This window comes from Mirounga angustirostris, unplaced genomic scaffold (genome assembly GCF_029215605.1).
Source record: "Mirounga angustirostris isolate CCGP_5_RB_7025 unplaced genomic scaffold, mMirAng1.0.hap1 SCAF_15, whole genome shotgun sequence".
Classification (NCBI taxonomy): Eukaryota; Metazoa; Chordata; class Mammalia; order Carnivora; family Phocidae; genus Mirounga; species Mirounga angustirostris.
The window spans coordinates 47,116,601-47,141,981 of record NW_026991723.1 but is presented as its reverse complement, the minus strand read 5'-3'; the positions used below and the strand labels follow the sequence as shown (position 1 = coordinate 47,141,981).

At 40.0% G+C, this 25,381-nt stretch overlaps 2 long non-coding RNA genes across 4 annotated transcripts in view; one reads left to right on the top strand and one right to left on the bottom strand.

Moving 5' to 3' along the window:
* Positions 1-25,381, bottom strand: part of LOC135362759 (uncharacterized) — a 241,342-nt gene that overhangs the window by 196,643 nt on the left and 19,318 nt on the right. The window contains exons 4-7 of one of the 3 annotated variants that reach the window (XR_010407887.1): positions 20,685-20,886; positions 9,310-9,379; positions 1,682-7,670; positions 493-1,077 (exon numbers count right to left, since the gene is read on the bottom strand). This is a non-coding gene — a long non-coding RNA (uncharacterized LOC135362759). Of the gene's footprint in view, positions 1-492; positions 1,078-1,681; positions 7,671-9,309; positions 9,380-20,684; positions 20,887-25,381 lie in introns of those variants that run through there. The other 2 variants (XR_010407885.1, XR_010407888.1) reach the window with 2 other exon arrangements.
* LOC129046041 (uncharacterized) lies at positions 362-21,832 on the top strand. Its single transcript, XR_008506721.2, has 3 exons — positions 362-495; positions 3,737-3,869; positions 21,556-21,832. It is a non-coding gene; the product is annotated as an uncharacterized LOC129046041 (long non-coding RNA).

Genomic DNA, 25,381 nt, shown 5'->3' with positions numbered 1-25,381 from the left:
AGAAGTACAGTGTGACTGCTCTCTCTACATCCAAATCTGCCCCGGTAAACTCGATCTAATTAACCACCGTGGAATTTGGCCAGTACACTGAGATTATGGTATGTTGAGAAATTTGAACTTTAACCACACATAAATAAAAGCACAAGGATCAGGGCCACTCCCTCTTACTTCTGGATGATTTTTGAAAAAAAAAAAATTTTTTTCAAAAAGAAAACAGTTGCTTAGGAGTCTGTGAGTTTTCTTTTTTTGTTTGTTTTTAAAAGATTTTATTTATTTATTTTAGAGAGAGAGTGTGTGTGAGCAGCGGGGAGGGTCAGAGGGAGAAGGAGAGAGAGAATCTCTAGCAGCTCCCCACTGAGCACGGAGCCCAACTCAGGGCTTGATCTCACGACCCCGAGATCATGACCTGAGCTGAAATCAAGAGCCGGACACTTAACCGACAGAGTCACCACACAGGCACCCCAAGAGTCTGTGAGTTTTCAACAAGAGGGAAATGTAAGTCAAATTGATTCAATGTTTTAATGTAAACTCTTCCAAATGTCTTTAAAATAATTAAAATCTATTGAATAATAATATCTGGAATCTAAATAAAAAGCAGCACCCTTTATTAATCCTCGAAAAAATTGTTAGATGCAGAGAAAGATAGAAAATAAGTAAGATACAGTCCTTGGTGTTGCCTTTTTCAGTCAGATTTCCACTGAAGTAGTTCAAAGCTCTAAGAAAATGTTCTCCTTTGTCCCTCAGTAATAGATGCAGAAAGGTTAAGTCTTTCAAGTTTACAATAGAAGGTCACCATGCACATTATCACATGTCCATGCAGTAGAATTAAACAGATTTTAATGTTCCTTTTTCAGCAAATTTTCCTGGCAAAGAAAAATTGTCTCAGGGTTATGCTTGTCTGGCATTCTCAAGCTTTCTGGGTGCAGCTGGGCAAAGTCCTCTCCATAAACAAACTCGAGGTTGATCAGAGTTTTCTTCACTTTAAAAACTGGTTTACAGTAGGAACCCAACAGCTTGACAATTTCCACAGTGCATTACACTTTTGTCCACCGTAGTGACAAATCTTCAGGATCACACCTTGTGAAGAAGTTCAGATACACGTGTAAGAATTATTCTCCTCACCATCTCAGCACTGACTGATTGCCTTTAATTTTCTCTCATTTCCTTTCCCCCGAATATAGCCCTTCTTTCTTGCATTGAAGGATACCACTTTGCAACATGCCTTCTTATCTTTTTTTTTTAAAGATTTTATTTATTTATTTGACAGAGAGAGACACAGTGAGGGAGGGAACATGAGCAGGGGGAGTGGGAGAGGGAGAAGCAGGCTTCCCGCGGAGCAGGGAGCCCGACACGGGGCTCGATCCCAGGACCCTGGGACCATGACCTGAGCCGAAGGCAGACGCTTAACGACTGAGCCACCCAGGCACCCCCTTATCTCTTTTTTATCTCCTATACCATCAACGTCTCTGGTACAGTTGTTTTCTGTTTTCATGGCTATTTCTGCCTTGACAGACAGTTACTTAAGCGGGGGGGGGGGGGGGGGGGGGCGGGTATAAAACCACAGGACTGACTAGAAACATCACAGCAAGCAAAGCTGATCTTACCGGCAGTGAGAAATGATAGAGACAATGCTGGATTGAAATCAGAAAATCTAGGGATCGGTGCTGGCACCAAGGATTACCTGGTGGTCTTGGAATTCAGGGAACCTCTTGAGTAGTTCAGTTTCCTCCTCTACCTAAGGAGTATGCTCATGGCCCTGTGTGCTTGACAGAAATGACAATTAAAATGAATCAGACCGCAGGAGTTTTAGGTTGCATTAATTTATAAATTGTACGTCTCTGTATCCCATGAGATGTGGTGGTTGATGATGTTAGGAGGAGGCACTCACGCACACCAACTGCCCCCAGCCCTCTGTCTACTCTTGCCAGGACTGGACTAACTCAGGGAAATTGTGGAGTTCATTCCTCTGGGTACAAGGAATTCATACCCATGAACAATCCTACCATCTTTAGTAGACGCTGCCCAGTTGGTTGGCTTCATCAAGCTCCTCCCAAGCCTGCTTTATGAACTTGCTACTGGCCATGATCTCCTTTCAACCTGTAAGCACTGTCCACACCCCCAGCTGCGGTCTGGCTGTTTGTGAGCATCTGGACTAGACCAGAACTGAGCAGGGTGATGGCTCTGGTATTAGACTGGCATGGGTTCAGACAGTGGCACTATTATGAAGTAGCTGTGACACCTGAAACTTGTTATTTAATTTCTCTGAGACTCCATTTCCCAATTTGTATAGAGAAGACCCTAATAGTTACACTGCAAAGGGTTGGAACAAATAAAAAGCAATAAGGCTTTATTATAGCCCAAGAGCTAAAAGTAATAGACATCGCAAATATGGATATTTAGAATTCTCCAGATATTTGAGCTACAGTCTTTTAAAAATAAAAGATCTTATTTATTTATTTGACAGAGACAGAGATAGCAAGAGCAGGAACACAAGCAGGGGGAGTGGCAGAGGGAGAAGCAGGCTTCCCGCCGAGCAGGGAGCCCGATGCTATGCGGGGCTCGATCCCAGGACCCTGGGACATTGAGCCAAAGGCAGACACTTAACGACTGAGCCATCCAGGCCCCCTAAAAATAGAAGATTTTAAAGAGAGGCAGCCGTGGGGCACCTGGGTGGCTCAGTCAGTTAAGCATCTGACTCTTGATTTCGGCTCTGGTTATGATGATGCCTTTTCAGTCAGATTTCCACACTCAGTGGGGAGTCTGCTTAAGATTCTCTCTCCCTCTCCTTCTCCTCCCTGCTCCCACTCTGCTCTCTCTAAAACAGATAAATAAATCTTCAAATAAATAAATAAAGAGGCAGCTGTGCAATCAAAATAAGAGACACTTAATGCTTTTTTGAGCTCATAGCTCCTCGTTAGATTATCAAATCTGCACTGGTACAACAAAGCCTAATAAGTACTTAACTATTTTTAAATAAATAAATAACTGAATGAATGAATGAGTGAGTGAATGAATGAATAAATGAATGAATGAATCCCACTGAAGCTGTTTGGAGAAATGTGGAATTCCACATATGTCCTCTAGGTGGCGAACTGATACCTCCTACCCTGTGTTGCATTTCCTGTGTCCTCCACAATTGACAGGAAAACTACTAAAGAAATCTGTCACTTTATGTCTGTCATAGTCTAGAAGTAAGAAACCATTAATGTCTTTTCTACCAAAGTTATCTATTTTTATGACTGTATGCTTCTTGTCAAAAGAAACTGTTTATAGAAAGTCATTAAGAAATATGATTGTGTAAGTACTATACAGAGTTGTCCAAGAGACTTTTCAGAGCACTTCTGCAAGCTTGAGGACTTTCCATTTCATGGTGTACTGAGCAAAACATTGTTTCGCCCAAAGCTCATTATTATTTTCCTAGGATGTTCATTCTCTTCTAAATACGGGAAAAAATAAAGGTAATTCTACTAACAATGACTTTTTATAAAAACTAAGTCTCAACTACATTTTTTTTCTTCTAGATTCACCGTGACAGTGACAGATAAAATTGAATAAAATCTGAATGCATTATCCTGTCAGTTGACTAGAGAAGAACAATCCAAGGAGATAAATTAATCCAAATGCATTGCTTTAATTTTCCTTCAAGCCAGGATATGAGATCCCTGAATGATTTAAATAATGCCCCCCAATCTCCATTTCCCTTTTGTGATGACATAGTCTATATTTTCTTATACAGGAAACATGACTCAAAAATATCTTGGAGTGCCATGAGAGCTGAAGGACAAAGCTAAACTCCATCTACAAGCACACCAAACAGGAACAACAAGAATTGAAGATTCCTGTCCTGATTCCAAAAGCGAGGGGAGGAGGTACGTAAAAAGAACAATGACATGTTATAGCCCAAGAGCTAAAATTAAATGCATGTAAATAATTCTTGTTGAAACTAGAAGCCAGTGTAGATTAGGCAAACCAGGTAGAGAGTTCTTTCTTGCCAAAACATGCCAGGCTAAGAGTCACTTAGCATTGAGACATGGCTACTGACAGAAGTGAGGTTAATACTGGACAATCGCGGGGGATTCTGAACTCACAGGGCAGTTCTCAAAAGATAGTATGTACCTAAAGCCCAAAGATTCTGTTTTATCCTATCCAGAAAGCTGGAAATCAGTTGTCGGGGATACCGGAATCTGAATGAGAATTTCCAGCATACCTGTAAATATTTCTCTAACACCCATTTCTTAAGCAACCACTGTGGGCCAGGCCCTTGAATAATACAAAGATGAATAAGGCATGGTCCCTGCCCTCAGACACGTACACACATAATTATATGAGATTAATCAAGGGAGAGGGAGAGAGAAAAAGGAGCTAAGGTCAAATGGGTATGTTGATGCGAGAGTGTGGATGATCCCATCCCACAGTTGGGTTCCTGGCAACTTGTCTGACCAGAATCCAGCCATAACAGTAGTTTCTGCTGAATGTCGAATTGACCCTATACTGCTGGGTCTCTGATGCAGCTAAAGCCATGGAAATAGACCTGGAAAGGGAGGTATAAGCACCTAAAATACCTTTTCAATGGCATTTTGGGCTTGTTTCATTAGGTCATTCCCAAAAGTATGCAAGAAGGCAGAGGAGTTACAGAAGAAAACACCCTCCATTAAATCAACGTATTACTCCTAACTTTGTCATGAGCATGCAACCCCAAACCTTCCTAAGTAAACTAATTTAACCAGCTAAATAATATTTAATAGAGAAGTATAAATAAACCATAGACTCTCTCATATAGCAATTTTAAGAGAATGATGTAGCTCTAGGAGAGAAACATTTCCATACATATAGAAGTGAAAGAAAACAGCTAGGAGGAAAGAATTTAGGCTATAAACTTGCCTTGGTATTGGATACAATTTAAAGACTTCTTCTAAAAGTTAAGTAAAAGCAGAAAATGGCACAAATATGTTAATAAAGTATGAGATATGATGCACTCTTTATCACTATTATGTCATACCTCCAGAATTATGATTTAAAGTGGATTTTTAATTTAAAATTTTGGGGGTGTTTGGATTGTTATTTCACCTACAAAAAACACATTTTATCTTGAAGTGCAGGGTGTGAAGATTTTTAATATTTTCCCTAAATATTATTAGGTTGTTTTGGGCCTTTTCTCTGTAGCTACTTTTGCAAGCTAACACATGTTTAAAGACCTCAATCCAATTAGCCCATGCACACTCTAATTTCAGTGCAAAGAGATAAAAGTACATTTTGACCCAACTTCTATTATTAAGTTGATATCCTATCCCCATACCAGCTGCCCAAGGCAGATCTGTTGTTATTTGTCTTTACTTTTCATTACAAGGAAAAAAAGAAAAAAAGAAAAAAGGAGAAGAGGGAAAGGGGGCTTAATAAAAGAAAGGGACTGACCACCCCTTCCAATAGCAGAAACTGAAAGTTTCCTGTTAACTGTAGCCCTTACATTTATAGTAAGTCAACAACCCAGGCCCTGTGGCTTCTGCTTTATTGTGATTGTATAATTTTCTCCCTCGGTGAAAAATTCTCTTTAGGTAAGCTCTCTACAATGACTCAAGACCCTCAGATGTGATAGCCTTGTCTACTTCTAGGGAAATTTAGAAATACAAAAAGCCAGAGTCTTCCTTCTGTAAGTCAAACGCACCTCTAGAAATAAGGCAGAATTGCCACCAAAAGAAAGTCAGTGTCATACGCAGAGGATGTGGGGCACAACCTAACAGCTCAAATCAGCCAGTGACCTTTTACCAAGGCAAATACACAGAGAAGCACCACTATATTGGTGCCAATTTACTCAAGTAGAACAGGTGTATCCACCCTCTCCTGGTGCCACAGCCCAAGCTAGACACACCCAGACTCTCCCACTCACAGGGCCACCAGGGCTGGTCTCAATTCAAGTCAGTGGAAGCTTACTGCCATGGGGATAGGTGAGATCTGTGTTTGATGCCAATCAACATAGGCGTGATTACCCAACAAGGAAAATAAAGAAGTAAAGCAAACAGATGCGCCCATGTCTGCACAATTCTTTTAAAAAGGGCTTGAAGTACAAAACCTAAGCCTAAGAGAGAATGGTATTAGCTCAATTAGTATGAAATAAGCACCAACCCTCTCTAAAACAATTTTCTAATTCCAGCAGAAGAATCTTCAATGGTGAACCAGCAAAACCCAGTTTCAGCTGCCCTCCACAGCACTTATTGGTTTACTGTAAATACATAAGCTAGACTAAATAACCACCACCAACAACAACAAAAAAACCCTAAAAGAAATTAAAGTAATAATGCTAGAATGATGATAATAATAATTACAGGTCTCCTGGCTTTTTCCTTACCCTTTCCTTTCTCCTACATTGGCCAGCTTGGGCCTTCTCTCCAATCATCCCCATAGGAAGGCACCCACCCACCCCCTCTGTCTGCCTAGAGCATGAATCCAAGGCCAGAGCTCAGGACTGCAGACTGGGTTGGGGCCTTCTCTGCCTCAGGGGCATGGGAGCTGGGGAAGGGGCTTTTAAGAGATAACAAAAGGAACAAACAATGAAGTCTCTGGCAGTTGCCACCTACTCAGATCGTATAAGGCTGCAAGGTTTTGATGATCTAGATTCATTAGGAATGTCTCCTTGCCAGCCAGTCAGGGCCAAGACCCCCAGCCTGCAGAGGGCAGAGGCCCTCCCAGTCCCCAGGCTGCCACCAGCCCAGGGGCCCTTGTCTTACAGAGGCCCAGGTCTGAGGCTGCAGAAATCTGGGGCAGCCACCATAAGAGGCCCCTTTCAGGGGCCAGAATTCCTTTACCAGCATGGATTCAGGACGGGACTACATAACCAAAGCAGTTGCGGTGTTTGTTTTGGTTTTGGTTTTTTTTACAGCTTTTTTCCCAAAAATGATTTGCAGTTATATGTGCAGCACTTTGCCGTGATATGTGTGCTCTACAATAAAAAACAAATCTAATTTTTTAAAAAGCAGGCCAGTTTGCTATAGTTAGCTACTTAACTTCATCTTCATAACAACCTCATGAAGTAGGTTTTTTATCCCCATTTTACAGATAATGAAGCTATATAAATCTAAAATAAGTATCTTCTCCCAAAATACCCAGCTAGAGTGAAAGAGCCATCATCAAGCTCCAAATGAATTTTTTCCATGTACCAGGGGTCAGCAAACTAGGACCCTTGTGTCCTATCTGTCCCGCTGACTGTCTTTGCAAATAAAGTTGTATCGGCGTTCAGACATTCTCATTCATTTCTGTATTATCTGTGGCAGCTTTGGTGCTATGGACAGCAGAGCTGAAGAGCCCCGTGAAAGAAACCATATGGGCTCACAGAAGCTAAACAATTTCCTATCAGGCCCTTTAGAGAAAAACTTTGTCAACCTCTGCTCTTCAATGTGCCATTAAGAATTTTTAGAAGGTTGAGTATAAAGAATATTTTCAGAGAATTAGGAAATTCTAACAAGTAGGAGTTTGCCGCAATCAATTTCTTTGTGAACAGCTACCCTAGGACATTCTACCCACACGTAGAGCTTTCTTCCAGTCCCTCAAACCTCAGGGAAAGAGTGTTTTAGAAAACAAGGATCTAAATTTCACGGGCCAACTCATTCAAGCCCTCCCCAGTTCTACCTCCAGCTTCTCCTTGCCTCAGCTTCTCACAGGACAGCTCCAGCTTCTCCCTAAGAGAAAAGGAGAGAGATGAACACAGTGAAAAAGTGTTGCTATAGCTTCATGGAACTTCCATTCCATTTTCAGACTCTGCTCCCATGTCAGAGGTAAAATTTGAAGGAAACATGACAAATATCAGGGCTTACTTGGTTTAGGCTTGTCAGATTGATGAAAGCCTGAGTGGATAAATTTATAGACTAGAATAATATAATTTTAATATGGAAGGCACATCAGATAATAACCAATTGAGATGATTCAGTTTATCAAAAAAACAAAAAACAAAAAACAAGAACCCAGCAAAGCTGGGTGACTGACTTCTCCCAGGTTAGCAACAGAGAAGAGGCTTCTCATCCATTCTACCACATACTCAGCAGAATCCGGTTTAAGGCTACAACTATATCCTATTCACCAGCTTCCATATATACATTAATGTCATGTCCTTTCTCAAGGCCACACCTTTGGTGGAAAGAGCACCTTTGGGGAATCAAGCCGGTTCAGGTTCAAACCCTGTTTTGGTCCCTTACTACTTGTGCAAACTTAGGAAAGTCAGTAAACCAGTGGAAGCCTCAGTTTTATAGAAGTAAAACATAGTTAACTGTTCCCTGCATGGAAAGAAGAGAAAATGAAACATTCAGTGCCGAACAAAGTACCCCTAGCATGTTGTAGGCACTTTCTCAATACATGGCAAACACTAGTATTGCTCTTAAGGGACAAGTAAAACTGCATCACCTTAGTCTTTTATTAGGCCAAGGTCAGTGGGTATTAACAGTTGGACAAAGAAGCATCTCCCGGTTCAGGGATAGATGATAACCAGATGGCCACATATTATAGAGGTATTTCCACTCTGAGGGAAATTTAGAATTTTAACCTGAGAAAGCTAAATGTTAATTTTCTAATCAAGTCCTGTACCAGTTGCATATAATTGTTATTATATGTTATGATTTATGGACAGCCTTGTTTTTAATTATGAGGTTTTTATTGGAGAGACAGGTTTCGGGGTGAGTCTGCCATAGGACTTGCCAGCACTTGTTAAAAGTTTTTATAGTGTGACTCATTTACGTGTGTGTGTGTGTGTGTGTGTGTGTTTAGGAGTGCTATTATTAAACGTTCCTGGCATATAGTGAAAAATTTGTGATTCAAATTTGTCCATATATTTACCTCCCCACCATCTACACTATCCTTTCACATAACTCACCCCTCCCCCATCCATCAAGGCTAGCTTCAGATTATTTTCAAGGTTTTCTACAGATAAACTCACTTGGAATGGTCCTTGGCTAATTCCCTTTAGCTCTCTCTCTGCATGTGAAATAGAAGAAAACACTGCTCAAAAGCAAAAATCTTTCAGGTAATGTGGTGGATGGAAAAACTAGAGGAAATTAAAAAAGCATGAATGCCATTTCTTTATGCCCAATATTTTTCATTTTTTAAAAGGTTTTTTATTTACTTATTTGAGAGAGAGGGAGAGAGAGAGAGAGAGACAGCATGAGCAGGGGTGAGGGGCAGAGGGAGAAGCAGACTCCCCACTGAGCAGGGAGTCTGGTCGGGACTCCATCCCAGGACCCAGGATCATGACCTGAGCCGAAGGTAGATGCTTAACCAACTGAGCCACCCAGGCGCCCCTTAATGTTTTTAATTTTGTAGAAAGAGTACCTGCAGGAAAAATCAACTTCACATTGACTAAGTCCATGAGAGGTTCTGATAGATCAGTGCTATAAATTGCCTACAAAGGAAAAGAGAGGGAACATGAGTACACAAAGCCCATAGAAGAATAAAGATATTTCCATAAGTAGAAAAATGAAAACAAAACAGAATGGATAGCATTGATTCAACTCCCATGGTGATTCAATAATACCAACAGCCAAACCTTTGTTAGATGTGTGCACTACATGAGTACTATGAAGCCAACATATGAAGCCTGGCACAGGGCATTGGGGAAAGGTGTAGCTGATAACATTTTGCAGATGGAGGAGTTTTCTTTTGCGCTATTGACTTTAAGTTTCCAACTGTTCCATTAATTAAAAGTATGAAAGAGTAAGAGGAATAAAGGGAATGAGCGAAAGAGAGAGGGTAGGGAGGAAAGAATCGGGAAATGAGAAAGAAAAAGTGTCCAGTGCTAGATATCACAGTGCCACAGAACCACAAACACTTGGGGCCCAGGCCCAGTAGTGGTAACTTGGCCCTACCTCCGCCGAACCACTTCTGGAAATGAGTCCCGTAGACTGTGTTCTATATTGCTGAATAACAGATTAATTCTCCCAACCCAATATCCAAAAATGAAGAGTTTAAAATGCCTGTGGTCAAGGTTCTGGAGATGGCTTTGCTGCGTCTTCAGCTTCACAGTCTCCCACAAGGCTGCAGGCAAGGTGTCCATCAAAGCTGGGTCTCATCTGAGGGCTCACCTAGGGAAGGATCTGGGTCCCAACCAACCACACGGAATTGTTGGCGGGATTCATTTCCTTTTGGGATGTTGAACTGAGGGCTTCAGTTCCCTGCTGTGCTTGGGTCACCCTTCCTATGGCAGCTTGCTTCATCAAAATCAGTGCAAGAGAGAGAGAGACTTCTAGCAAGACAGAAGTCACAATCTTTTACAAACTAAGCAGGGAGGTGACACCTCCTCTAAGTTGCCATATTCTATTGGGTTAGAAAACAGTTTCTCAAGTGGAGGGGATTACACAGGCATGAATACTAGATGGTGAGATAATCAGGGGCTGTTTTAGAGGCTGCCTACCACAACTTGGCAATCTAGTCTCCGTTTCTTTGCTAACTTTTTTCTGTCTCATCTCTATTCAGATTACCACAAAATTCCAAAATAGGTCTAAATAGACAAAAGTTTACTTTTAGGTCTAAGTTTGCACTCCTTAGATGAGTTAGTAGTATAGCAGAAGCAATAAGATAAGTGGGTTAATAAGAAGGCATGAGTACCAGGCCCAGTTCTGGAAATTTACCAGCTATAAGATTTTATCCATGAGCCTGACTTCCTCATCTTTGAAATGGGGATAGTTATGTTTTCTCTATTTTACCTCACATAACAATTATGAGGACCAAGGAATATCATGTGTGGCAGTGTTTTCCAAAACACAGTAATATAGTGCTGGAGGTACTTCCGATGACTATAGGTGGTATATGGACTACAGGTGGAACTTTTTGAAGTATTTGTTTTTAGAGTGCATTAAAAAAATAAAACTTGCACAACAAATCCCTGATCTTAGAGCTAATGTTGCTCAAATGAGACTTAAATGAAGTTGGAAAAAAGGTGAGTCAATCTGATGAAAACTATTAAGAAAGTAATGATAGATGGTCTGAGAATGGGGCAAACATTATGATGGTGATACACAAACGATGGCATAAAATGTAAAATGCTCCACAAATACATCCAGTCTTGTTCATTAACTCACACTCCATGACTCCGATTTAAGAAGGAAACTAGATACATTCTTTGCTACCAACAGAGCAAACCTAACTACAATGGTGAAAGAGATGGCCACTTGAAAATCCAGTCCTAAATGTTTTGCCCACAAAGAATTCTTCCCCTAGTATTCCTTTTCCTGTGTCTCATTTATCATTTTATTGTTTCAAGTGCCCCCACAGAGTGCCTTGAACATATTAATCAAGCTTTGAAAGTTTACTGACTTGATTGTATTTTTTTATTTCATTTATTTATTTTTATTTAAATTCTAGTTAGTTGACATATAGTTCAATATTGGTTTCAGGAGTAGAGTTCAGTGGTCAATCATTTACATATAATACCAGTGCTCTTCCTAACAAGTGCCCTCCTTAATATCCATCACCCATCTACCCCACCCCCCACCCACCTCCCTCCATCAACCCTCAATTTGTTCTACATAGTTAAGAGTCTCTCATGATTTGTTCCCCCTCTTCCCCCCTCCCGAATGTTCATCATTTTGTTTCTTAAATTCCACATATGAGTGAAATCATATGGTATTTGCCTTTCTCTGATTGACTTATTTCATTTAGCATAATACACTCTAGCTCCCATCCACCTTGTCATTGCAAATGGCATGATCTCTTTCTTTTGGATGGCTGAGTAGTATTCTTCTGTGTGTGTGTGTGTGTGTGCGTGCGCGCACACGTGTATATATATATATATATACCACAGCTTCTTTATCTTCTTTATCCATTCATCAGTTGGTGGGCATTTAAGCTCTATTATTAAAAAAAATTTATATCATTTGTTCCCTGATGCACTTTCTTTCCTAACAATATATTAATAATAATTTGAATTTATTAGGGGCTTACTGTGTGCTAAAATGTACATATACTATTTCAATGAATACTTCTCCTAGGAGAAAGGTTGTGTTATCATAGCTTATGAGTAAGGAAACTGAAGCCTAAAGAGGTTAAATCATTTGACCAAAATCACTCAGCTGGTAAGTAACACTTATATTTTCGCATTGCAATTTTTTTTTCTCTGGAATGTAGGAAAATACATCAACACCAGAGCATTCAAAACAAGGTCAGAGAATGAGTCACCTTTTGCCAAATACCCAGACAGGACATATACACTAAATAAAACAAGAGAAGCAACTACCTACTGATCCAGACTCTCACCCCACTCATTCTCAGGGGCAGAGGAGCAAACAGAAAGATAAGTTTCAGACACTTCTAGGGCTCCTCCCAGGCAGAGATGTCACACTCACCACTTCCCCTGAATGACCTCCGAACCAAGGACAATTCTATAAGCAAAGAAGAAGTGCATTACCAATGGGCTCCAAACACCTGGTGAGCTGTTTAACTTCAAAGTCTCTCCTCAAAAGAAGATGACATCTCACTTTTGCTTTTTTCAGGATGACATGTAAATTTTGGTTGAAACCAGATATTCCAAGTGATAAGGGTAACTGAAATGTGTTTCATTCTCTTTCAAGAAGAGCTTTGAGCTTTATATCTTTAGATCTAGAAAAATAGACTTAAAAAACCTATTTTGAGAAAACTGATTGTTAAAGGTATAGCTCACTAACCAGGAAGTGGAATTCAAGAGACTACAGAAGGTAGAATGGTACCATATAGGAAATATTATTTTCTATACTCAGATTATCTACTATCCATTTTGTAACAGAAAACAAGTTATTGCTCAGCTGAATCATGGAATATTAATATCACAATGCTTTTATATTGATTATGTTTTGCTAATTCTTTATTTTAATTTGTTTTGAAACTTTCATTTCAACTATGCCTTGGTTTATAACCATATCCAGTTTTTCAGCATTGAATTATGCATATGCATTTAGTATGGGAATAGCAAAATTAAAAATCTAAACCTAGGGGCATCTGGGTGGCTCAGTCAGTTAAGCATCTGTCTTTGGCTCAGGTCATGATCCCAGGGTCCTGGAATGGAGCCCTGTGTCTGGCTCCTTGCTAGCAGAGAGCTTGCTTCTCCGTCTCCTTCTGCCTGCAGCTCCCTCTGCTTGTGCTCTCTCTCTCACTATCTCTCTCTCTATATATGTGTCAAATAAATAAAATCTTTTAAAAAATCTAAACCTAACATGCCTTATTTGGGTACCAAAGTCTATTTCTTGAAACTTTTATTTTAACTCGGCCAAGGTTTCTCTGAGGTGAACAATCACTTTGCATTTTGTTTATGATTATTGAGGAAATGGTTTTATTATTGATTCATTCATATAACAAAAATTATTTTAGAAGTCTTCCTGTAACGTGGGTATTGATTTCTCATAGGCCAGACCTTGTATGTTTGATCATGTAAGATAAAAACATGAAGCACTCTTTTAAGTGCTATGCCTATAATGTGATTGACTTTACAACAGAAATTGCTGTCCCTGCTGTTATGTAAGAGCCATGAAGACAGGCATCTTTTACTGTTTTGTCACTGATGTATCTTTTTGTTTTGTTTTGTTTTTTTGTTTTTAAAGACTCAGTATTTTCTTTCTTAATTGTGTTTACCTTTTTTTAAAAAATTTTTTATTGTTACGTTAATCACCATACATTACAGCATTAGTTTTTGATGTAGTGTTCCATGATTCATTGTTTGTGCATAACACCCAGTGATCCATGCAGAATGTGCCCTCTTTAATACCCATCACCAGGCTAACCCATCCTCCCACCCCCATCCCCTCTAGAACCCTCAGTTTGTTTTTCAGAGTCCATCGTCTCTCATGGTTCATCTCCCCCTCCGATTTCCCCCCCTTCATTCTTCCCCTCCTGCTATCTTCTTTTTTTTTTTTTTCTTAACACATATTGCTTTATTTGTTTCAGAGGTACAGATCTGTGATTCAACAGTCTTGCACAATTCACAGCACTCACCATAGCACATACCCTCCCCAAGGTCTATCACCCAGCCACCCCATCCCTCCCACCCCCACCATTCCAGCAACCCTCAGTTTGTTTCCTGAGATTAAGAATTCCTCATATCGGGTGCCTGGGTGGCTCAGTTGGTTAAGTGACTGCCTTCGGCTCAGGTCATGATCCTGGAGTCCCGGGATCGAGTCCCACGTCGGGCTCCCTGCTCAGCAGGGAGTCTGCCTCTCTCTCTGACCCTCCCCCCTCTCATGCTCTCTATCTCATTCTCTCTCTCAAATAAATAAATAAAATCTTTAAAAAAAGAGAATTCCTCATATCAGTGAGATCATGGTACATGTCTTTCTCTGACTTATTTCACTCAGCATAATACCCTCCAGTTCAATCCATGTCGTTGCAAATGACAAGATCTCATTCCTTTTGATGGCTGCATAATATTCCATTGTGTATATATACCACCTCTTCTTTATCCATTCATCTGTCGATGGACATCTTGGCTCTTTCCACAGTTTGGCTATTGTGGACATTGCTACTATAAACATCGGGGTGCACGTACCCTTTTGGATCCCTACATTTGTATCTTTGGGGTAAATACCCAGTAGTGCAATTGCTGGGTCATACGGTAGCTCTATTTTCAACTTTTTGAGGAACCTCCATTCTGTTTTCCAGAGTGGCTGCACCAGCTTGCATTCCCACCAACAGTGTAGGAGGGTTCCCCTTTCTCCGCATCCCCGCCAACATCTGTTGTTTCCTGACTTGTTAATTTTAGCCATTCTGACTGGTATGAGGTGGTATCTCATTGAGGTTTTGATTTGGATTTCCCTGATGCCGTGCTATGTTGAGCACTTTTTCATGTGTCTGTTGGCCATTTGGATGTCTTCTTTGGAAAAATGTCTGTTCATGTCTTCTGCCCATTTCTTGATTGGATCATTTGTTCTTTGGGTGTTGACTTTGATCAGTTCTTTATAGATTTTGGATACTAGCCCTTTATCTGCTATGTCATTTGCAAATATCTTCTCCCATTCTGTCGGTTGTCTTTTGGTTTTGTTGACTGTTTCTTTTGCTGTGCAAAAGCTTTTTATCTTAATGAAGTCCTAATAGTTCATTTTTGCCCTTGCTTCCCTTGCCTTTGGCGATGTTTCTAGGAAGAAGTTGCTGCAGCTGAGGTCAAAGAGGTTGCTGCCTGTGTTCTCCTCTAGGATGTTGATCGATTCCTGTCTCACATTTAGGTCTTTCATCCATTTGGAGGCTATTTTTGTGTGTGGTGTAAGGAAGTGGTCCAGTTTCATTCTTCTGCATGTGGCTGTCCAATTTTCCCAGCACCATTTGTTGAAGAGACTGTCTTTTTTCCACTGGACATTCTTTCCTGCTTTGTCGAAGATTAGTTGACCATAGAGTTGAGGGTCCGTTTCTGGGCTCTCTATTCAGTTCCACTGATCTATGCATCTGTTTTTGTGCCAGTACCATACTGTCTTGATGATGACAGCTTTGTACTAGAGCTGGAAGTCTGGAATTGTGATACCGCCAGCTTTGCTTTTCTTTTTCAACATTCCTCTGGCTATTCGGGGTCTTTTCTGGTTCCATACCAATTTTAGGATTATTTGTTCCATTTCTTTGAAAAAAGTGGATGGTATTTTGATGGGGATTGCATTGAATGTGTAGATTGCTCTAGGTAGCATGGACATCTTCACCATATTTGTTCTTCCAATCCATGAGCATGGAACGTTTTTCCATTTCTTTGTGTCTTCCTCAATTTCTTTCATGAGTATTTTATAGTTTTCTGAGTACAGATCCTTTGCCTCTTTGGTTAGATTTATTCCTAGGTATCTTATGGTTTTGGGTGTAATTGTAAATGGGATTGACTCCTTAATTTCTCTTTCTTCTGTCTTGTTGTTGGTGTATAGGAATGCCACTGACTTCTGTGCATTGATTTTATATCCTGCCACTTTACTGAATTCCTGTATGAGTTCTAGCAGTTTTGGGGTGGAGTCTTTGGGGTTTTCCACATAAAGTATCATATCCTCTGCAAAGAGTGAGAGTTTGACTTCTTCTTTGCCGATTTGGATGCCTTTGATTTCTTTTTGTTGTCTGATTGCTGTGGCTAGGACTTCTAATACTATGTTGAATAGCAATGGTGATATTGGATATCCCTGCCACGTTCCTGACCTTAGGGGGAAAGCTCTCAGTCTTTCCCCATTGAGAATGATATTCACTGTAGGTTTTTCATAGATGGCTTTTATGATATTGAGGTATGTACCCTCTATCCCTATACTCTGAAGAGTTTTGATCAAGAAAGGATGCTGTACTTTGTCAAATGCTTTTTCTGCATCTATTGAGAGGATCATATGACTCTTGTTCTTTCTTTTGTTAATGTATTGTATCACGTTGATTGATTTGCGGATGTTGAACCAACCTTGCAGCCCAAGGATAAATCCCACTTGGTCGTGGTGAATAATCCTTTTAATGTACTGTTGGATCCTATTGGCTAGTATTTTGGTGAGAATTTTTGCATCCATGTTCATCAAGGATATTGGTCTGTAATTCTCCTTTTTGATGGGGTCTTTGTCTGGTTTTGGGATCGAGGTAATGGTAGCCTCATAAAACGAGTTTGGAAGTTTTCCTTCCATTTCTATTTTTTGGAACAGTTTCAGAAGAATAAGTATTAATTCTTCTTGAAATGTTTGGTAGAATTCCCCTGGGAAGCCATCTGGCCCTGGGCTTTTGTTTTTTGGGAGATTTTTGATGACTTCTTCAATTTCCTTAGTGGTTATAGGTCTGTTCAGGTTTTCTATTTCTTCTTGGTTCAGTTTTGGTAGTTGATACATCTCTAGGAATGCATCCATTTCTTCCAGGTTATCTAATTTGCTGGCAAAGAGTTGCTCATAATATGTTCTTATAATTGTTTCTATTTCTTTGGTGTTGGTTGTGATCTCTCCTCTTTCATTCATGATTTTGTTGATTTGGGTCATTTCTCTTCTCTTTTTAATAAGTCTGGTCAGGGGTTTATCAATCTTGTTAATTCTTTCAAAGAACCAGCTCCTAGTTTTGTTAATCTGTTCTGTTCTTTTGGTTTCTATTTAATTGATTTCTGCTCTGATCTTTATTATTTCTTTTTTCCTGCTGGGTTTTGGCTTTATTTGCTGTTTTTTCTCTAGCTCCTTTAGGTGTAGGGTTAGGTTGTGTACTTGAGACCTTTCTTGTTTCTTGAGAAAGGCTTGTATTGCTATATACTGTCCTCTGAGGACTGCCTTTGCTGCATCCCAAAGATTTTGAACAGTTGTGTTTTCATTTTCATTGGTTTCCATGAATTTTTTTAATTCTTCTTTAATTTCCTGGTTGACCCATTCATTCTTTAGTAGGATGCTCTTTAGCCTCCATGTATTTGAGTTCTTTCCGACTTTCCTCTTGTGATTGAGTTCTAGTTTCAAAAGCATTGTGGTCTGAAAATAGGCAGGGAATGATCCCAAGCTTTTGGTACCAGTTGAGACTTGATTTGTGACCTAGGATGTGATCTATTCTGGAGAATGTTCCATGGGGACTAGAGAACAATGTGTATTCTGTTGCTTTGGGATGGAATGTTCTGAATATGTCTGTGAAGTCCATTTGGTCCAGTGTGTCATTTAAAGTCTTTATTTCCTTGTTGATCTTTTGCTTACATGATCTGTCCATTTCAGTGAGGGTGGTGTTAAAATCCCCTACTATTATTGTATTGTTGTCGATGTGTTTCTTTGCTTTTGTTATTAACTGCCTTATATAATTGGCTGCTCCCATGTTAGGGGCATAGATATTTACAATTGTTAGATCTTCTTGTTGGATAGACCCTTTAAGTAGGATATAGTGTCTTTCCTCATCTCTTATTACAGTTTGGTTTAAAATCTAATTTGTCTGATAAAAGGATTGCCACCCCAGGTTTCTTTTGATGTCCATTAGCATGGTAAATGGTTTTCCATCCCCTCACTTTCAATCTGGGGGTGTCTCTGGGTCTAAAATGAGTCTCTTGCAGACAGCATATCGATGGGTCTTGTTTTTTAATCCAATCTGATAGCCTGTGTCTTTTGATTGGGGCATTGAGCCCATTTACATTCAGGGTAACTATTGAAAGATAGGAATTTAGTGCCATTGTATTGCCTGTAAGGTGACTGTTACCATATATTGTCTGTGTTCCTTTCTGGTCTATGTTGTTTTTAGGCTCTCTCTTTGCTTAGAGGACCCCTTTCAAGATTTCTTGTAGGGCTGGTTTCATGTTTGCAAATTCCTTTAGTTTTTGTTTGTCCTGGAAGCTTTTTATCTCTCTTTCTATTTTCAATGACAGCCTAGCTGGGTATAGTATTCTTGGCTGCATATTTTTCTCATTTAGTGCTCTGAATATATCCTGCCAGTCCTTTCTGGCCTGCCAGGTCTCTGTGGATAGGTCTTTTGCCAGTCTAATGTTTCTACCATTGTAGGTTACATATCTCTTCTCCCGAGCTGCTTTCAGGATTTTCTCTTTGTCTCTGAGACTCGTAAGTTTTACTATTAGATGTCAGGGTGTTGACCTATTTTTCTTGATTTTGAGAGGGGTTCTCTGTGCCTCCTGGATTTTGATGCCTGTTTCCGTCCCCAAATTAGGGAATTCTCTGCTATAATTTGCTCCAATATACCTTCTGCCCCTCTCTCTCTTTCTTCTTCTTCTGGGATCCCAATTATTCTAATGTTGTTTTGTCTTATGGTATCACTTATCTCTCGAATTCTGCCCTCGTGATCCAGTAGTTGTTTATCTTTTTCTCAGCTTCTTTATTTTCCATCATTTGGTCTTCTATATCACTGATTCTCTCTTCTGCCCCATTTATCCTAGCAGTTAGCACTCCCACTTTTGATTGCACCTCATTAATAGCCTTTTTGATTTCAACTTGGTTAGATTTTAGTTCCTTTATTTCTCCAGAAAGGGTTTCTCTAATAACATCCATGCTTTTTTCAAGCCCAGCTAGTATCTTTAAAGTGATGATTCTGAACCCTAGATTTGACATTGTACTAATGTCCGTATTGAGTAGGTCCCTGGCAGTCGGTACTACCTCTTGTTCTTTTTGTTGAGGTAATTTTTTCCGTCTTGTCATTTTGTCCAGAGGAGAATAGGTGAACAAGAGAACAAAATACTAACAGGGTAACAACGTCCCCAGAAAATATACTCTAAACAAATCAGAAAAGACCTGAAGCCGGGGGAAAAGAAAGGGAAAGAGAGAAAAAAGAAAAAGAAAAAAAAAAGAAAAAGATAAAAGATAAAAACAAACAAAAACAGACCAAAACAAACAAACAAAAAAAAGCAGAATATGATCAAATATGATCAGGCTGGTGCATAGATCAGTGCCACTCACTAGATTTTGGGGGCATTTTGGTCTGTTAGAAGAAAGTGCCTCCCAAAATTTTAAAGAAAGAAAAACTTATATATGTACAAAAATAAGGGTTGATATGATGAAGGGATGGAATATCACTCTAAAGATGAAAATTATAAAAAATTTTATAAAAGGAATTGATAAGAAGTTGTTTGAAAAAAGAAAGGAGAGGATTTAAAAAAAAAGAAAAAAGGGGGAGAGAATGTGATTAGGCAGGAGACTAGAACAAAGCCATACACTAGAGATTTAGGGTATATTTTGATCTGTTAGAAGAAACTGTATCTCAAAATTTTAAAGAGAGAACAACTTATATATATATGCCAAAAATAAGGGTAACTACTATGAAGGGATAGAATATGACTCTAAAAATGAAAAATAAAAATGTTTTTTAAAAAAGGGATTGATAAGATGCTGGTTGAACAAGGGAAAAAGAAAAATTTTTTTAAAAAGTTAAAAAAATTAACTTTGAAAGACTAAAGAATCATGGTAAAAAAGCCATGGATTCTATGTGCAGTATTCCCCTAGTGCTGGAGTTCTGCTGTTCTCATTGATCGGTAAACTTGGTCTTGGCTGGCTGTTCTCGCTGATCTTCTGGGGAAGGGTCCTGTTGCCGTAGTTCCCAAATGTCTTTGCTGGAGGCAGAATTGCCCCGCCCTTGCCCAGTCCGGGCCAAATAATCTGCTGGGGTTTGCTCTTGGGAGCTTTTGTTCCCTGCAAGCTTTCAGTACAGCTTTGGAGGAGAAGAGTGAAAATGTTGGCCTCCCAATCTCCGCCCCAGAGGAACCAAGAACTCGGGGCCCCACTCCTCAGTGTGCCCCCAGAGAAAAGCAGTCAGTCACTCCCGTCTCCCCGGTGTCCGGCCGCACTCCATGCTCACCCGGCCTGTGACCGCGCGTTTCTATCTCTGGCACCCGACCCTGTGTGGAGTCTCCAAACCCAGCAGATCCCTGTGGTGCACTCCCGTGCCGCTCCTCCCGGGGGAGGAAGGGGAGTCTGCCCGGATCTGCCACTTGTTGGGTCCCTGCTGGAGGAGCAGTGGCCCGACTGTGCCCCAGATCATGGTCTATGGCAACCCCGAGCTGAGAGCCCACTCCTTGGCTCCATCTCTGCAGCCGGCTTCCCCGCTCTGATACCTGGGAGCTCTGCCGCACTCAGGCACCCCCGGTATTTCTGTGACCCTAAGGGTCCTGAGACCACACTGTCCCGCAAGGGTTCCACCCCTTGCTTAGCCACTGGAGTGACCTCCCTCAGCGGAGCCGACCTCTAAAAGTTCGGATTTTGTGCTCCGCAGCTCTATCACTTGCCAGAAGTGGCTGACGGAGGCCCCCACCCCCGCCATCTATCCTCCCGAATATCACCTCGGATTCACTTCTCCACATGTCCTACCTTCCAGAAAGTGGTCGCTTTTCTGATGAGAGGGTTGTTGCTATTCTTTTCTTCGATCTCCTGTTGAGTTTGTAGGTGTTCAGAATGGCTTGATCCCTATCCAGCTGAATTCCTGAGACCAGACGAAATCCAGGTCTCCTACTCCTCCGCCATCTTGCTCCGCCCACCATCACTGATGTATCTTAAGGGTCTAGAAGAGTGACTGGGACATAACAGATGCTCAATAAATATTTGCTGAATAGCTAACAGATGAATGGAATAATCAACACAGCTTGTACATAGGAAAGAACAACCATGAAAAAATTCTTCATTCAGAAAGGATGTTATTTTTAAATTATTTTCTAATAATATTGTTTTGCTTATTTTTCTCTCATTTGGTAAGAATGAATATAGAGAGATAAATTTTAGAAGAAACTCTTATCAGGAACAGTATGTAGTAAATGCTTTCTCCTGGCTTTTTTTTCTTTCATTTAGTTCTCTGAATTTTTTTCAGTAGATTATTCTAAGTTTGAATTTGAATTATGTTTATGTCTTGGGAACTGGTCCTTATATACAAGTAATCAAAGAAAATCTTGAATGTGCAATTTTTTAAATAAAACAGGATTAACAATGTAAAGGATTATGAAAAATGTCTTCAGAATGAGCAAACTGAGAGACAGAAGAGGTGGTATCAACATATATTATCAAATTTTTTTGGTAGAATATGTTCAGAATTAATTGAAAAGTAAACTAATCTTCTATACTAAAATTTGTGCCAGAAATTTTCATTTCTTCATTTATTAGTATAAATTAGTCCATATTAGGAATATGCACTCCTCTCTGAGCTATAGACCCATCTTTCTTTTTTTTTTTTTTTTTTTTTTTTTTACAGATTTTCTTTATTTGAGACAGAGAGAATGAGAGACAGAGCATGAGAGGGAGGAGGGTCAGAGGGAGAACCAGACTCCCCGCTGAGCAGGGAGCCCGATGCGGGACTCGATCCCAGGACTCCAGGATCATGACCTGAGCTGAAGGCAGTCGCTTAACCAACTGAGCCACCCAGGCGCCCTATAGACCCATCTTTCTAACAATAAATATTTCCATCTGGATATATCACCATGTCTCAAGTTCAAGCTCTCTATCCTGAACCCATCATCTTCACCTCAAACTGCATTCTCATCCAGTGTTCCCTATTTTGGTGACCATAATTACCAACCTCTCCAGTTGTACAAACCTGCCTAACACCTTCTTCCTCATCTGTTATCTCAAGTTTATTGCTAAACTCTGTTGAAATTATTTCTTAAATATATCTTAAAGGTTTCTCCTTCTTTCCATCTTAGGTGCAAACACTTTAGTCCAAAGTACCATAATCTATCTTTTGAACTACTGGTCCACCAGTATCCATTCTAGCTTCTCCAAACCATTCTCCAAAGTGCATGGAAAGTGATTTTTTAAATTTAACTAAAAATCTGATCATATCGCTTCTCTGCTCAAACCCATAAATGGCTTCTCTCTTTTTTTTTAAGATCTATTTATTTGAGTGAGAGAGAGAGAGAGAACTGGCACATGTGCCAGTGGGGGAAGGGCAGAGGGAGAGGAAGAGAGAGAATCCTCAAGCAGACTCCCCACTGAACGCAGAGCCAGACGAGGGACTCTATCCCAGGACCCTGAGATCATGACCTGAACTGAAATCAAGAGTTGGCCGCTTAACTGACTGAGTCACCCAGGTGCCCCAGGCTTCTTTTTGTAAGATAAAGATAAAAAGGCTTCAGATGGCCTATACAGCCCTACAGGATTTTGCAGTGCTTATGTCTCCAACTATAGCCAGCCATATTCTCCTCCTCCATCCCTGTGCTCCAACCACAGTTCCTTCAATATGCATATGCTTTGTCCCACCCCAGAGGTTGCCACATGCAATTCCTTCAACCTGGAATGTTCCTCCTTGCAACTACTGACCCACACCTTTGATTAGTTAATACCAATGTAATCCTGCAGATCTCAACACCCTCCATCTCTTTGACCACCAGACTCTCATTATGCATTCAAATAGCATCCAGGGCTTTTATTTCATGGAAGTTACCATCTTTTGTAATTAATAGTTTCTGACTTGCTCATCATTTGTACCTAGCAAATAGTATCTGATACTTACGAGAGATTCAATATCCAATTTTTAATGGATAAGTAAATATTTTACTAGCTAATAATTCAAGATTTTATTTTAGCATTGTTACTAAAAACATGGATGAACTAAATGTAGATTAAGAATATATTTTTAGAAGGATGTAAATGTGTTGGTATTATTTACATCACATACATGACATATGTGATCAGTAATATATGAGAGAACAGCTTCATCAGAAGCAAGAAAGTTAAGAACAGCAAGAAAAAAGGGTTCATCAGGATCCAAAGCTGCACAGAAGAAACTGCAAGAGATGAGGCTGGGATTACTGGATATAGCAAGAAGAAAGCCATTGGTTACCTTGGCAATTAGTTACTTGATTTTGTGTGAAATTGGTTACTAATTCTGTGTGAAAGCCAGATTACGGAAGAGTGAGGAGTGAATGGAAATAGAGATAACATTCCTCTTCCAAGGATCTTAACATCTGATTATGCAGTTTCTTGGGCCATGCAGAAGTTAATTTTTGATTGGGTCTGTGCTGTGTGATTGGATCTACACAAAAGCAACAATTTCAGATGAGAAAAAAATTCAGGTTCCAATTCACAATGACTCATAAAGATGAAAGCTTGACTGCAGGACTGGATCCACAGCATATCAGATTACCAGATCTTCAAGCCAATTGATTCTGCTGAGATATGTGTATAGGTGTGTGTGTGTGTGTGTGCACGCGCATGGCTTTTTTTCTTAACAAAGAAGCCTCCTAAAATTAAAAAAAGTTTCAAAAAAATCACTACATTTTTTAGGATGGGTTTTATGCAAGAGCCCTGGAAAGAAAATACACTTTATCAGAAATGTATCAATTATCTCTAATGAAAGAGTACTCAACATAGGGGTGCCTGGGTGGCTCAGCTGGTTGAGCAGCTGACTCTGGATTTCAGTTCAGGTCATGATCTTGGGGCCCTGGGATTGAGCCCCATGTCTGGCTCTGTTCTCAGAGGGGAGTCTTCTTGAGGATTCTCTTTTTCCCTCTCCCTCTGCCCCTTCCGCCCCTGCTCACGAGCACGCGTGCGTGGGCTCTCTCTCTCTCTCTCTCAAATAAATAAATAAATCTTAAAAAAAAAAGATTACTCAACATAGTTCAGAAGTAACACATTTGTGAGGGGAAAAAAGCAAATTAAATGTGTAACTTATGCTAAATAACAATCTTCACAAGAAAATTAAGATGAAGTAAAATTCTCAATTTGTTGCTCTTTTCAGCATATTTTCTTTTTTTAAGATTTTATTTATTTGAGAAAGAGCATGAGCGGAGGGGAGGGGCAAAGGGAGAGGGAGAAGCCGACTCCCTGCTGAGCAGGGAGCCCCACACAGGGCTGGATCCCAGGACCCCAGATCATGACCTGAGCAAAAGGCAGACGCTTAACCGATTGAGCCACCCAGGTTCCCCTCAGCATATTTTCAAGAAATTAAGCTCACAGAGTCTCTCTCTACTTTGAGACAATGTTTTCCACTAACTCAACCTCTCATTCCCCCTCTCAATATTCAATTTACAATAGTAACGGTTGTGAGATGCACTTGATCCTAATATTAATGCCAGTCCTCCAAAATAAGAGAGAGAGAAGTCTGGATACACACAACTTAGTTTCAGAAATAATTACTGACTCCTATATCACTGTGTTATTCAACATGTCTAACTTTAGCATAAAGTCACTTCAGTAGTAGGTAATGTTTGGATACTGATGCTCTCCCCCTCGGCATGTGATGGCCTACTGAGTTCTCTTCAACTTGAGAAGGCTCTTTCATCATGAAATTTCTGGCAAACAAGAACTGTACATTACTGGTATTATAAGGTACACAGGCCAAGATTGGCCTAATGTTTTTAAGTGGGGTCTCTGCCATGATTTAACAATAAAGGAAAACTTTATTCAAGAACAAGCTTCAATGGGAAGATAAAATTTGATAAAATGAAGAAATAAATGATTTTATGCCTGAACTGAGTGCAGTATACTTCCATGAGTACACCTGAAGAAGTTCAAACTTCCCGAGCACACACAAAGTCTGGATCCAGTTGGGGGTGTGTGGAAGGGAGGTAGACAAATCGTAAAGCAGAAGATTTTTTATTTTATAATGAAATCATCCCTTTGATCTCATCTCCCTCTATCCATGTGTCATTGAAATCAGTGATTTTTCTAAGGGAGCCACCCTATGGGGTATTTTGGATATTTTTTGGTGGCATTTTTTGTTGTAACAATGACTTGGGGGCCCTCTGGGCTCAAAGATAGGCCCAAAGACTCACACCATTGAATTTTCAACAACCCCCTGGACATTCATGTAAGTGAAAATATGTGTAAATATTCTGAGCAAAGAAGCTAAATTTATGTTTTATATGTAAACATAAAGGCCTTGAAATATCATGGCCTGCTGGGTGGCAATAAGGTCCTCAGCACTGACAATGTACTTTTTAAATACCATTCTCCATTAAAAAGAATCAATGCTCCTTGGAGAAATGGTTGATTCTATATATAGTACATGAAAAGTATAAGATAAAACTGGAATACGTTGCCATACCAAAAATCAAGGATTCTGTCAAAGACTACTGGAG